Source organism: Callithrix jacchus, chromosome 3 (genome assembly GCF_049354715.1).
Source record: "Callithrix jacchus isolate 240 chromosome 3, calJac240_pri, whole genome shotgun sequence".
Lineage (NCBI taxonomy): Eukaryota > Metazoa > Chordata > Mammalia > Primates > Cebidae > Callithrix > Callithrix jacchus.
The window spans coordinates 41111810-41124728 of NC_133504.1; the positions used below are offsets into that span (position 1 = coordinate 41111810).

At 41.1% G+C, this 12919-nt stretch overlaps 1 protein-coding gene across 3 annotated transcripts in view; it reads right to left on the reverse strand.

The window, feature by feature from the left end:
* LOC103791793 (putative NBPF family member NBPF5) overlaps positions 1-560 on the reverse strand; it is a 77684-nt gene extending 77124 nt beyond the window's left edge. For all 3 annotated transcript variants that reach the window (XR_013532847.1, XR_013532849.1, XM_078366367.1), the window contains exon 1: positions 517-560. The gene's annotated coding sequence lies outside the window, so the exon portion shown is untranslated. The remainder of the gene's footprint in view (positions 1-516) is intronic.
* Between the last annotated feature and the right edge of the window lie 12359 nt (positions 561-12919).

The following is a 12919-nucleotide window of genomic DNA, read 5'->3' on the forward strand; positions in this document are numbered from 1 at the left end:
AATCCACTTCATCATTATATTCCTAGGTGTTAACTTAATCTTTTTTCCACAGCACTTCCTCAGCCTATCTGGTATGCCTCGATGTTACTCTGATTACCCTGATGCATACACTGCATAAAATATTATCTCATCTGTAGGCTCATGTATCTCAGTGACAGCAGCTATGCTAGTAATCTTTATGATCTGAAAAGCTTTTGCTTCAAAACTAAAAGCACTAACAAATGAACAATCACCTACTAATTTAGAGTGACTTTACGGCTGTCTACCACTTTATTCGAAGAGCCAACCCATGTGAAAATCTAAAAGAGAAAGAAAGGAATCAAATCCCAGAAACTGGTTTCAAGGCAATCCCATAACCCCTATGACCCTCTCAATAAGATATTAGTAAAATTATTACATAACTTTGTCAAAGTGAATTTATAGGTTAAATCCTGTATGTCTTAATGGCTCATCCAGTTCAATTAGGCCTTCAAGCCGTTACATCCCCTATTATTAGACAGTAGAAGAACTACTCACTGTAAGGCCGGTTGCCTCGCCGGGAGCTCAGACACGCCCATTCCTCTCCTCGCAAAAGAACTACGTCACCACTCCACGCCCGCACCAAGCCCTGCACTCAGCACCTAGCCCGCAGTTGGAAAACCCCGCCAAAATTTAAAAGAAGCCCTGCCAAAATCTGCCCAATAGCAGCTTGCCCCGTCTATGTCCCGCGCCCCCATAACCAATCAAAACACCCTGGTCCTCCGCGGTCACTATAGCTATAAAAACCCCCACGCCTCAGAAAGTCAGTGTGACTTCTCTGGCCCCTTTCCCCACTACCATGGAACCTCACCCAGGAGCAGATTAAATTTCTTTATTTCCATAACTGGCCTCAGTTGCCTCATTCAAACCTTACACTCACTTTCCATGACCACACTCTAATAATTATTTTCGTAATTAGTTCCCTGGTACTATATATTTTTTTCCTAATACTCACAACAAAATTAACTTATACTATCATCATAGATGCCCAAGAAATTGAGACTGTGTGAACTATTTTACTTGTTGTTATCTTAATTTCAATTGCCTTTCCATCCCTATGTATTCTGTACATAACAGATAAAATTAACAACGCTTCTCTTACCGTCAAAGCAATTGGCCAAGAATAATATTGAAGCTACGACTATATAGACTATGAGGAATTAGGCTTCAATTCTTACATAGTAAGAATTTTTTTTTTTTTTTTTGCACCTGAGACATCAATAGTGCCTGTCGTGTTTTATTTAAGAAAGTCCCAAGGCAATATGCTAAGACTGTTTTAGAGAAAGCTGATGCTGGGATATAAGAGTGTTCATTACATTATTCTCTATTATTTTGTACGTGCTTGAAATATTTCATTTAAGAAGTTGAGATTCCAGAGAAAATATTTTTAAAGGGTTTTAAAAAGCGTAAAGTTAAGTAACATGTTAGCTTACGAATCTTAACAGCAAAATTGAATTGTCTACAGCCAATCGAATGTTTTAGCCAATTTCACCCCTTTGGTTCCTCCCCAGCAGGCTTCTGTGATTTGCAAGGTGTCTGCCCCTCCTGGTGGAATCCTGCATAATTTCCTCAACAGCAGTAGACTTAAAGCCAGGAGAACTTCGACTCCTTGAAGTTGATAACTGAACAATTCTCCCAATAGAGATCCCCATTCGTATCTTAATCTCATCTGAAGACATCCTGCACTCATGAACTATCCCCTCACTGGGCCTCAAAACAGATGCAATCACCAGACACTTAAACTACCTTAACTGCTACATGACCAGTCCTTTAATATGGACAGCACTCAGAAATCTCTGGGTCTAACCAGTTTTATACCTATTGTCCTAGAATTAACCCCCTTAGAATGCTTCAAAACCTGATTTATATTTTCACTGTCATATCACTGTAAAGCTATCCAGCATTAACCTTTGAAGTTAAAAGTTGAGGGGTTCTTCACCTCTCTACAGTGAATGCCTCAACTAGATACTTCCACATGATCCACTGTCATCCTGTCAATGATTAACTAAATAATTATTTAGTTAAAATTATTATACTATATTATACTATAGATTCTCTATACCAAAAATAATCAAAATGCAAAATCATAAGCCCCTGAGAATTAAAATGAATGAAAATCTTATTCACCCCTTTTATTACCCTGACAATTCTAGGCCTACCTGCAATAGTATTAATCATTTTATTTCCCACCATACTATTTCCAGCTTCCAGTAATCTAATGACTAACCAATTGATTTCTATTCAACAGTGACTAATTCAACCTGTACTAAAACAAATAATAATTACCCATAACATTAAAGGACAAATCTGATTCCTTATACTGATCTCCCTAATTCTCTTCATTGCCTCAACCAATCTCCTCAGGCTTCTACCCCGTTCATTTACACCAACTACCCAATTATCAATAAATCTAGGTATAGCAATCCTCTTATGAGCAGGCACAGTAATTATAGTCTTGTGCTTTAAGACAAAAACCTCCTTAGCTCACTTTTTACCACAAGGCACACGTATACCTCTTATCCCTAACCTAGTGATCATTGAAACTATTAGCCTATTCATTCAACCAATGGCATTAGCTGTGCAACTCATAGCCAGCATTACAGCTGGACACGTACTGATGCATTTAATCAGAGGAGCCACACTAGTATTATCAACTGTCGGTCTTCCCATGGCTTTAAGTGGTTTCATTACTCTAATCCCACTGACCATCCTCAAATTCTCTGTAGCCCTTATTCAGGCCCATGACTTTGCCATACCAGTAAGCCTTTACGTATATGACAACACATAATGACCCACCAAACACATGCCTACCATATAGTCAACCCCAGCCCCTGACCTCTAACAGGGGCTCCCCTAATAACATCGGGCCTGGCCATGTGATTTCACTTTATCACTCTTCTAACCCTAGGCCTACTAACTAACACTAACTATATGTCAGTGATGACATGACATTATCTGAGAAAGTACATTTCAAGGCTACCATACATCAATCATCCAAAAAGGCCTTCGATATGGAATAATTCTATTCATTATCTCAGAAGTATTCTTTTTTGCTGGATTCTTCTGGGCATTCTACCACTCTAGAAGCCACAGTGGGCCTTGCCTTACTAGTTTCAATCTCCAGTACATATGGCCTAGATTATGTACAAAATCTTAGTCTACTTCAAGGTTAAAAATTATTATTCCAACAATTATACTGTCACCAATGACATGATTCTCTAAAAATTCTATAATCTGAATCAACATGGTTATCCACAGCCTACTCATCAGCCTATTTTTTAACAAGTTAAAAAATAACTCATCCAGCTTCTCATTAATCTTCTCTTCTGATCCACTGACATCAACCCTTCTAATCTTAACAGCCTGACTACTGTCACTTACAATTCTAGCAAGCCAGTATCACCTGTCAAATGAATTGCCACCAGGAAAAAACCTCTATATTTCTATATTGATTTTTAAACCGGCATTCACCGCCGCATACCTAATTATATTTTATATCCTCTTTGAAGCCTGACTGGTTTCTACCCTAATTATCATCACCCTCTGAGGCAACCAATCAGAACTCCTTAATGCAAGTTCACACTTATTTTACACACTAGTGGGATTCCTTCCTTTACTTGTAGCACTTGTTTAGACTCAAAATATCCCAGATTCACTAAATTGCCAGTAATAATACTTACTGACAAAGCACCATTAACCTCCTAAGCCAATAATCTAATATGCCTAGCATGTATCATGGCTTTTCTAGTAAAAATACCTCTATACGGACTTCACCTGTGACTCCCCAAAGCCCACGTAGAAGCCCCTATTGCTGCCTCAATGTGACTTCCAACAGTACTCCTATAGCTGGGCGGTTGTGGCATAATACGGTTTACTCTTATCCTCAATCTCCTAACAGAACATGTAGGCTACCCCTTCCTCATACTATATACCTATGAGGGATAGTTATGACAAGCTCTATTGGTCTACAACAAATCAATCTAAATTCACTTATTGCCTACTCCTCCATAAGCCACATAGCACTTGTTATTACGGCTATTCTCATTCAGACCCCTTGAAGCTTTACAGGTGTGGTCACCCTTAAAATTGCTCATGGACTACCTCATCCTTCCTATTCTGCCTAGCAAATTCCAACTACAAGCGAGTCCATAGTCAAACCATGTTACTTACCTGAGGCCTTCAAACCCTGCTCCCACTAATAGCCTCTTGATGACTTATAACAAATCTTACTAACATTGCCTTACTCCCTACCATTAATCTATTAGGAAAATTCTTTCTGATTATGGCCTCATTCTCCGGATCAAATATCACTATTATGCTTATAGGACTTAATATACTCATTACAGCTCTTTACTCCCTGTACATGCTAATCATGACACAAGGAGGGACACTTGCATATTATATTAACAGTATTAAACCTTCCTTTACATGAGAAAAGACATTAATGCGTATACATCTTGCGCCCAGCTTCCTATTATCGTTGAACCCTAAAATTATGGGGCTTGCATGCTGTATCTATAGGTTAACCAAAACATTCGATTGTAGACCTAACAATGGAAGTCGGCAACTTCTTACCTACCAAGAAAGCATGAAAGAACTGCTAACTCATGCCTCCATGCCTAACAACATGGCTTTGTCAACTTTTAAAAAATTAGTTATCCTTTGGTCTGAGGAACCAAAAACACTGGTGCAACTCCAAATAAAAGCAACAGACATGTATTCTTCCACTGCTCTAACAGCCTTAATACCCCTAATCTATCAATTATTGTTACCTTAGCCAACCCCTGCAAAAAAGGCTCACACCCAAATTATATAAAAATATCTATTGCGGTCTGGGTACAGTGGCTCCTGCCTGTAATCCCAGCACTTTGGGAGGCCGAGGTGAGCAGATCATGAGGTCAAGAGATCGAGACCATCCTGGCCAACATGGTGAAACCTCGTGTCTACTAAAATGCAAAAATTACCTGGGCGTGGTGGTGTGTGCCTGTGGTATCAGCTACTCAGGAGACTGAGGCAAGAGAATTGTTTGGACCCGGGAGTCAGAGGTTGCAGTGAGCTGAGATCGTGGCACTGCACTCCAGCCTGGCGCCTGGTGGCAGAGTGAGACTCTCTCAAAAAATAAATATCTATCGCATGCACTATCATCATTAGCCTCATCCTTACAACAATGTTTATAAGCACAGACCAAGAAACCATTATATCAGACTGACATTGAATGATGATCCAGACTCTCAATCACTAAGCTTCAAACCAGACTACTTCTCCACAATATTTATCCCAGTACACTGTTTGTTGCCTGATATATTATAGAATTCTCAATATGATATATAAATTCAGACCCTAACATTAATTAGTTTTTCAAATACTTATTTTATTCATCATGATATTAATTCTGGTTGCTGCTAACAATCTCTTTCAGCTTTACCAAGACCAGCCCGGCAGTAAAGACCCCAACCCAGGCGGCCCTGAAGGCATTAACAAACAGACACCCAGATAGAGCAGCCAAGTGGGTCTATGAGGGGTCGGGGGCAGCCACAAGCCTTCCGAACTGAGAGCCTCAGAGACAGACAGCATTCCAGGCTGAGGGCCTCGAGCAGATTCTGACCGATGTAGTTATTCCCTCTTAACAGGTGATTATTATCAACAAACAGGTGTTCTATGTTTTCTCATAGAACCAAGATAAACTAGGTAGGCAGCTGGTGCCTGCTTACCACTTATCAAGGACACACTAGAAAGTATTCTCCACGAGGGAGCCATGGCGACAGGGTCACATATCCTGTGCTTAAAGAATTGTTTTAACCAGTATGTGATGTACTGTTTTGCTACTTTAGAATGCCCCAAGCAGTTTTCCACTTGGGGGAAGGAGGCCGCCCAGCTAGGTTTTCCTTCCTATCATTCTTCTTAGCAAACAATATAATTTTATCATACACTCTGCATTTCTCAGCAAATATACACTCAGCATTTCTCAACACAGCTCTCTATCAGATGAGAAGGTGTGGGAATCACGTTTTTCTTACTAATCAGCTGACGGTATGACTGAGCAGATACTAATACAGCAGCCCTCCAAGCAGTCCTGGAAAACCACATCGGCGATATTGGCTTTACCGTAGGGATAGCACGGTTCCTCTTGTCCCCCAACACATGAGAATTTCAACTAACATTTATTCTTGACCCCACCCCCAACTCCCTTACATTAATTAGCCTTCCCTTGGCAGCAGCAGGAAAGTCAGCTCGATTCAGTCCCCATCCTTGACTTCCATCTGCCTTACAAGGTCCAACCCCACTCAGCCCTGCACCACTCCAGCACTATAGTTGTAGCAGGAGTCTTCCTGCTCATCCGCTTCTACCTTTTAATAGAATAGAACTATCAATCCAAACCTTTACATTTTGTCTGGGGCTATCACTACCTCATTCGCAACAATCTGTGCTCTAACACAAAAGCATATCAACGAAGTCATACCTTTCTCCACCTCAAGACAGCTAGGCATGAAAATAGTCACAACTGGCATTAATCAGCCACACCTAGCATTCCTTCACCGTGCACCCATGCCTTTTTTAAAGCTATATGTATTGATATGTTCAGGGTCATCATCCATAGCCTCAATGATGAACAAGACACCTGAAAAACAGGAGGGCTATTTAAGACTTTCCCCCTCACTTCCTCCTCCCTCATTATTGGTAGCCTTGCACTTACAGGCATCCTTTCCTCACAGGCTTTTACTCTAAAGACTTCATCATCGAAACCGCAAACACATCATACACCAACGCCTGAGCCCTTTCTATTACTCTGATTGCCACCTCCTTGACAGCTGTCTATAGCGTCCATATTATTTTCTTCACACTAATAGGACAATCTCGCTTCATGACTCTGGTTACTATTAATGAATTTAACCCCTTCCTAATTAACTCAGTTAAGCACCTAACAATCAGCAGCATCTTCGCTGGATTCCTTATCACCAACAGTATTATTCCTGCTTCATCCCCCCAAACAACCATACCACTCCACCTGGAGCTCACAGTCCTAGGCGTGACCATCTGAGGCTTCTCGCTAGCAATGGAGTTTAATCTCATAACTAATAACCCTAAACCAAAATACCGATTACAGACATTCCGCTTTTCCAGTATATTAGGATTTTATTCAGCCACAATTCACCGTACAACTCCCACTCAGGCCTATTCACAAGCCAAAATCTGGATTCACTTCTACTAGACCTAATTTCACTAGAAAAGTCTATACCAAAGACCATTACATAAACCCAAATGTCAGCCTCCAACATTGTATCTACTAAGAAAGGCCTAATTAAACTCTACTTTCTCTCTTTTTTTTTTTTTTGAGACAGAATCTTGCTCTATTGCCAGGCTGGAGTGCAGGGGAATGATCTCAGCTCACGACATCTTCCGCCTCCCAGGTTCAAATTATTTCCCCTGCCTCAGCCTCCTGCTAGCTAGGACTACAGGCACACACCACCACACCTGGCTAATTATTTTTGTATTTTAGTAGAGATGGGATTTCACCATGTCGTAACATGGGGGAGGGGAGAGGAAGGGAACAGAGGCGTCCTTCTCCATGTTATTATTTAATTCCTGAGATAGCTCATAGTAAAACTGAGTAGAGGTACTAACTCTTCCAATGCCAGTACCAAGTCCTCCTATTATTCCACCCACCCCCAACCCATGAAAGGAATAACTGGAGTTTGAGTATGGCACGGGCTTGGCAAGAGAAGACTCTGCACCTGAGTCTGTGTAAATTGTCATGTTGGAGGAGGGGCACTAGGAAGGAGAGGAGGAGAGCTATTAGGTCAATCCACAGGGGAAACTGCATAGAGTCTGGTCACAGACAGTAAAGTTAAAAGTGATAGTCCTGTTAATGCCAGGATATAAGTTAGACTCATGAGTAGGTACTTTCCTGGGGATCTCATTGGAAGAGCAAATGTAGATCCTCTAACAGCTCACAGGTGCACAAAGAATCATCTCCTGGAACTTCAGGCTGTGGAGTGGAGGACCTAGGATTTTCTTCAGGAGGTGTCCAAGGCTTCAGCTGAGTGTGATGAATCCACGAGTTATTTCCCACCACCTTAACTGCTGTTGGGGTAGACAATAACTGAAAACGGTCCTTCCCAAGATAGGTCTTGGTTGGCCCAGATTCTCCTCCTACTGCCTGTAAGGGGCAGAGTTGGGGCATCTTAGTAGCCTGAAGTGCCTTGGCCTTTCCTAACTCCTCTTGGGTTGTAGGAGCTGAGAAGACCTGGTCAGCATCGGTGGACGGAGGGTCCACAGGGAGTCCAAAATATGGGGGTAGTCCTGAGGAGGGGCCAGTAGGATATAGGTTACAAGCCTTACATAGCTGAGGATTATTTCTTAGAGAAACGAAAACTTGCACTTAGGGGACCTCAATCCATTTACCTTCCCTCTTACAGAACAGGTCTAATTGTAAAAGGGTGTTATAATTTATACTTCCCTTAGGAGGCCAAGTTTCTCCACTTGGCAGAGGGTATCACGGCCACACTGTTTGGCAGAAAAAAAAGAGCCATTTTTCTTCAAAGATTGTGGGTTGAATTGGTCCCAGTTATCCAGGATATACTTTAAGGGTGATTTTTGCCTTAGGAAGACTAGCACCCATCTGAAATTGAACCCAGGGATGCCCACATCACTGGTTATTCCTTGCAACTGCAAGTCCTGGATCGTCTCCCAGTTATAGCACCTAGTAATTTCCTTGTGCCCTAGATGTGTGATCATCTTCAGGGCCCCCCATGTGCTTACCAGTGTCATGGTAAACTTAATCAGGCTTACCAGTGTCATGAGCATACCCTCACTGTCTAAATGTCCTTAAGGCCACCTTAAGGACACCTAGGAGGATAAACTCCTTGAGAGGGGCCTCTAAGCACAAGAATCTTAAAGAAGGTAATGGCTGGCCGCATGGCCAGGGCTGGAACAATGCCCTTGGGACCCGGGCCTCCTCCTCCACCCCACTTTCCATCACAGGAACATGCCCTAGGGTTGTGGGGCCTATAATAAACTATTTGAGCATTGGACCTGGTCTGACTATGGTATTCTAGATGGAGAAGTTCCATTGTACGAAGAGCCAATCCTAGGCAAGACAAATCATACATCATTAAATTCTCACACCATTCATTTGGATTGGGAAAATGTGGGTGACAAAAACACAATGTCTTACAGCCTCCAGTACCCACTGATAGATTCTGGCTCTGTCAGAACATAACTTAGCACTGTGAACTAAGGGAACTGGCCCTGTACATTTATACTGCAGGAGGTCCTCATAGGTATAAGCCTGAGAGCACTGCAGGCCTAGGTCCCTAACTGCCACCCCAAAAGCCTTATGTGTAGAAAATACCTTAGAGGAAAGAGCCAGGAAGAAGTTTGCCTCGTGGAAATCTGGACCCAGGAGTTTAGGGTCTGAAAGTCTGGGTGTGGCTTGCACAAGCATCTTTCATTCCCACCACCCAGCCCAGCACCACTGTGCCACCACTGTGAGTTTGAGAGGCTAGGCTGGCTTGCATAGGCAGCTGCGCCTACTGCCCAGCCAAGCCACTGCTGCAGCAGCCCCATGCAGGCCTGACCTCCCACTTCCTCCTTAACAAAATTTAAAAGAAGCAAAAGAGCAGATTACAAGTGAATGGGGTCTAATGCCACTTACCACTCTGAAGTCTGACCTCTCTTCCTGGATCCATGAGGGGCGTAGTTTCAAAGGCAGGAGTTTCTCAGTGCCATGCCTTTATCCATGGCACCATCTGGCAACTACAGTTCTTTGTCTGGCTTTCCCATGTGTGGGCTAGGTAGCAAAATCCAGGTGAGCTTCTCGGTTCAAAAAGCTCTGGAGGAGGGGGCTCTGTGGTGGGACAAGTAGCTAATCTGGTATCAGAGTCAAAGATCAATCACTCCAGTGGAAGTTTGAAAGAACTCCTCTCACTGGACATGTTTTTTCCTTAACATAGTCCCACAGTGTTGGCCAGGATGGTCTCGATCTCCTGACCTCATGATCTGCCTGCCTCAGCTTTCCAAAGTGCTGGGATTACAGGCATGAGCCACAGCACCTGGCCTCTTTTTTTTTTTTATCCCATCACTTCTAACCCTACTCCTAATTATTTAATCTATTATCCCAAGTAATTTCAATCACAACATAAATACTAACAACTAATGATCAACCAGCAACTACCACTAATCAGCACCCATAACTGTACAAGGCAGCCACACACAGAATCTTCATGAAATAATCCTGGCTCTTCACTCTCAAAAATCATCCAACTCTCTATGCTATTAAAAACAATTGTGATCCCCACCCCACCATGCTCAACTATTCACCAAACCAGCATTAACTCCATTAATAGTCCAAATAATAAAGCTCCTCAGATGTCGATACTTGACCCTCACGTTTCAGGATACTCCTCAGTAGTCATTGCCATAGTTTAGCCAAAATCAACCATCATACCACCCAAATAAATCAAAAAGACTATCAACCCCATGAAAACCCTACCAAAATTCAACACAATGCCACAACACACAGCACCACTGATAATTAGCCCTAGACCTCCCTAAATAGTAGAAAGTTTCAAAGAGAAATCTACCAACCCTACAGCCAAAAAGATACTTAATAAAAATACAGTATATGCCATTATTCCCACATGGACTATAACTATAACTAATGACATGGAAAATCGTCAACACACCCGCTAACAAAAATTACTAATTACTCCTTTATTGATCTTCCCACACCATCTAACGTTTCTATATGACGAAACTTCAGCTCACTTCTTGGTGCCTGCCTAACCCTCCAAATCATTACAGAACTGTTTTTGGCTACACACTACACATTAGACACCTCAACTGCCTTCTCTTCAGTTGCTCATATCAACTGATATGTAAACTACAGCTGAATGGTTCACTATTTTCATGCTAATGGTGCTTCAATATTTTTCATCTGCCCCTTCTTACATGTTGGCTGAGGTTTATATGATGAATCGTTTACATTTTTAGAAACCTGAAATATCAACATTATCCTCCTACTCACAACTCTGGCAACAGCATTCATAGGCTACATGCTCCCATGAGGCCAGATATCATTCTGAGGCACAATGGTAATTACAAATCTACTATCAGCCATCCCAGGTATTGGAACCGACCTTGTGCAATGAATCTGAGGCGGGTTCTCAGTTGCCAAAGCTACCCTTACACAGTTCTTCGCTTTCCGTTTCATCTTACCCTTCATCATTACAGCCTTTTATTTATTACAGCCTAGCAGCTGTAATATTCCTACATGAAACCTTTTATTCCTACATGAAACAGGATCTAATGACTCTTCAAGGGTTTCATCAGACCCTGACAAAACTACCTCCCACCCCTATCATACAACCAATGAAACTTTAGGTTTAATTTTTCTCCTCCTCCTCCTAATAATTCTAGTACTATTTTCACCTGACCTCCAGGGTGACCCAGATAACTATGCTTTAGCTAACTCCCCTCAATACCCCACTCTATCTAAGGTGATAGAATATTATTCAGAGCTAAAAGAAATAAGCTATAAAGAGCTAAAAGAAATAAGCTATAAATGGCTATGAAAAGAGATGGAGGAATCTTAAATGCATACTACTAAATGAAATAAGCTAATCTGAAAAGGCCACCCACTGTATGATTTCAACTATATGCCATTCTGGAAAAGACAAAATTAAGGCTGCAGTAGAAAGATCAGAGGTTGTCAGGGGTTAAGGAGGAGAAGGGGATGACTAGGCAGATCACAAAGGCTTTTTAGGGCAATGAAACTGTTCTGGATGATACTGTAATGGTGAATAGATGTAATTATAAACTCATAGAATGTACAACACCAAGAGTGAACCCCGACGTCACCTGACTCTGGGTGATGATGTGTCTGTGTAGTTCATCAGTTGAACAATTTACCACTCTGATGGGGATGTTGACAATGGGAAGGCTATACATGTCTAAGGACAGGGAATATATGGAACATTTCTGTATCTCCCACTCAATTTTGCTGTGAACCTAAAATTGCACTAAAAAGTGAAGTATATTAAAAAACATTATTGTGGACCTCAAAGACTTTTGCTTATGTAGGATATAGCCATAGTGTCAAATATAAAACCACAAGAATTAGAAAAATCTTAAAAGTTTATTGTGCATCCCAAAGAATAATTCACAAACCCAGGAGAACTCAGCCCAAGGTGGTAAGAATACCCACTCAGAGCAGTTACAACACAGTTGATAAAACATAAAGGAGGAAGTATTTGACCTTTTCTATGACTGGCTGTTACATATCATCATTTTGTTAAGGCAGCTAAAGCTGTTGAAGCTGATTGTTTGTACCTGATTGTCTAATTTCACTGATTTGTGTTAACAAGGACATAAAGCTTATGTTTATAATTTTGTGTTTCGTTGATGCTTACACCTAGTGTTGGGGGGGAATCAGGATGACCTACGTGTTGGCTATGTAGTTCCAGGTAATTGGCTTTGGGCTATATCTATACTGTGACCTCCATTTTTTTAAATTAATGACATATAGAGTGTTAGAAATTAAAACTGATTAAATTTTTGAATATTTCTTAATTTATTTTAAAATAATAACAAACCTATCTGATGCACATAAATACCATGTTTTAGGAAAATTAACTACATGTTTCTAAACAAAAATATCTGAGAAGGGCAGCATTGTTTTTTATTTCATAACTGTCTTTAGTGTCTTGCTTAATGGATAATGACTGGATTATCATAAGTACTTCTGCATTCAATCTGTTTTAATTTATTATTTTTGTTGAAGTATACAAAGAAAATTTGGCTTCTCATGAATATAGTTGGAAAAGGGGAGGATTATTGTAATGGTCCTTTCAGATAACTGTGGATATTATTTTTGATACTACACCAAAAATAGTAAATTGTA